Source organism: Rattus rattus, chromosome 2 (genome assembly GCF_011064425.1).
Source record: "Rattus rattus isolate New Zealand chromosome 2, Rrattus_CSIRO_v1, whole genome shotgun sequence".
In the NCBI taxonomy this organism is placed as follows: Eukaryota; Metazoa; Chordata; class Mammalia; order Rodentia; family Muridae; genus Rattus; species Rattus rattus.
The window spans coordinates 167,353,075-167,355,656 of NC_046155.1; the positions used below are offsets into that span (position 1 = coordinate 167,353,075).

The 2,582-nt window shown below is 49.2% G+C and overlaps 1 pseudogene; it reads left to right on the forward strand.

The window, feature by feature from the left end:
* Positions 1 to 1,184: 1,184 nt before the first annotated feature.
* LOC116894468 lies at positions 1,185 to 2,020 on the forward strand (annotated as a pseudogene).
* Positions 2,021 to 2,582: the final 562 nt, after the last annotated feature.

Sequence of the window (2,582 nt, forward strand, 5' to 3'; positions counted from 1 at the left end):
ACACCAGCATTCAATTGGAAGAGATCATTGAGGGCTCAGGGATGTGCTTCTGGGGGAGAGTACTCCTCTAGAATCTACTGGTGAGGGCAGGGTGCAGCAATCAATGGTGGAGTGCTTGCCAATCATGTGTGAGGCTCTGGGCTTTATCCCCTGCACAAGAAAGAAAGAAGCTGGGCAGTAGTGATGCACAACTTTAATCCCAGCATCCAGAGACAGAGGCAGGAAGATCTCTGTGAGTTCAAGACCAGCCTGGTCTAGAGAGTGAGTTCAGGACAGCCAGGGCAAGAGGGAGGGTTTCTCAGAAAAAAAAAAAAAAAAAAAAAAACCTCAAAAGTGCGCATATACAAACACACAGAAAATAAGAGAGAGAAAGAGATGGGGGGGGGCTGAGTACTATGATACACTTCTTTAACTGTAGCACTTGGGCTGAAGGATTTCTGTGAGTTCAAGGCCAGCCTGGTCTACTTAGAGAAACCCTGTCTCAAAAGAAGAGATGAGGAAGAGGAGGAGGAAGAAAGAAGAGAAAGGAAGGAGAGAGAAGGGAGAGGAGAGGATGGAGGAGGGGAGAGAGGGAGAAGAGAGAGATGAATGGAAGGGAAGAGAGTGTCACCATGAACTTGCCTAAATTATACAAAGATTTAATTCTGTGATGAGTGAACATATATGCATGCATGACATGTGTGTATGTGCGTGTGCTGGCTTCTGATGTAAATTTGGAATGTTGGGTGACCATATCCAAAGGCCGTGAACAGATTTTTGAATGAGCTATGCCTCCAGCATGGGATCCAGAAGCAAAGGGTTGGCACTGGTAGTAGATAAATGTTTTCATAATTTTTTATCGTGTATATGTGTGTTTGTATGTGCCTGCACATGCACATGAATGTGTGAATATGAGGAAGTCTGAGGTTGATGTTGGGTATCTTCCTGAACTGTGTTCATCTTATATATTGAGGCAATATCTCTTGCTTGAACCCACAATCAGCAATCTGGCTAGCCCAGCCTGTTTGCTCCAGCGATCCTCCACCCGTGCGTAGCTTACTGCTGCTACCATGCCAACCCAGCTTCCTCTGTGGTTGCTAAGGATCAACCCTCATGCTTGTGTGACAACAACTTGCCCATTAAAACATTTTCTCGGGTCGATCATACGATGGTTCCCATCATAACTTAAATGGGAAGCTTACACAATGTTCGGAGCCCTTGACGTCCTGCAGATGGAGGAGGAGGATGTCCTCAAATTCCTTGCTGCAGGAACCTACTTGGGTGGCACCAACTTTGACTTTCAAATGGAGCAGTGCATCTACAAAAGGAAAACCTGAAGAGGAACTGGGAGAAGCTGTTGCTCGCAGATTGGCTATTGTTGCCATTGAGAACCCTGCTGACGTCAGCGTCATCTCCTCCAGGAGCACTGGCTCAAGAGTTCTTCAGTGCTGAAGTTTGCTGCTGCCACAGGAGCCACTCCCATTGCTGGCCGCTTTACACCAGGTCCAAGCAGCCTTCAGGGAGCCACAGCTTCTAGTGGTGACCGATCCCCGGACTGACCACCAGTCCCTCACAGAGGCCTCTTAGGTCAACTTGCCCACCATTGCTCTGTGTAACACAGATTCTCCCCTGCGCTATGTGGACATTGTCATTCCATGCAACAAGGGAGCTCACTCAGTGGGTCTGATGTGGTGAACGCTGGTCCGGGAAGTTCTGCGCATGCAGGGTACTATCTCCCGTGAGCACCCGTGAGAGGTCAGGCCTGAGCATTACTTCTACAGAGACCCAGAGGAGATTGAGGAGGAGGAGCAGGCTGCTGCTGAGAAGGCTGTGACCAAGGAGGAATTCCAGGGTGAATGGACCACACCAGCACCTGAGTTCACTGCTGCTCAGCCTGAGGTGGCCAACTGGTCTGAGGGTGTGCAGATGTCCGTCCAGCAGTTCCCCACAGAAGACTGGAGTGGGCAGCCACTGAGGACTGCTCAGCAGCTCCCACAGCATAGGCCACTGAGTGGGTTGGAGCACCACTGAGTGGTCCTGAGCTGCTCTGCAGACACCTGAGCAAAGGGGAAAAAGGTGGAAGGAAAATAAAGTTCCTAAAAGCTGGGAAAACAAAAGAAAGAAACATTTTTTCCTAGGGTAATTGGTGTGTGTGTGTGGGGGGGGTAATAACAAGTTTGAGTGTGCACACGCGCATCCAAGTGCACGTGCACTTGCGTGAGCGCGCGTGTGGAAGCCAGAAGTCATTGCTTACTAGCTTCGACCATCCCCCACCTTATTTTTGTCTGAGACGTAGTTTCTCACTGGAACTTACTGATTTGGCTAGACTGGCTGGCCATTGCGCTCCAGGGGTCCAACTCTCTCTGCACCCATTAATTTAATTACATACGTATGTGCCGGGCCCAGCTTTTATGTGGGTGGTGGAGATGGACTTCAGGTCCCCAAGCGTGCACAGCAAGCATTTCACGGCCTCTGCAGCCTTTCATCCATTTTTTTTTTTTTTTTTAAAACAGCACTATAGCCAATGGGATCGGATTGCCGTGGTTTATACCTGAAAAGCTTGCCAGTCAGGAGCTGTGTGTGCAAGAGGATTAAGTGTGTGA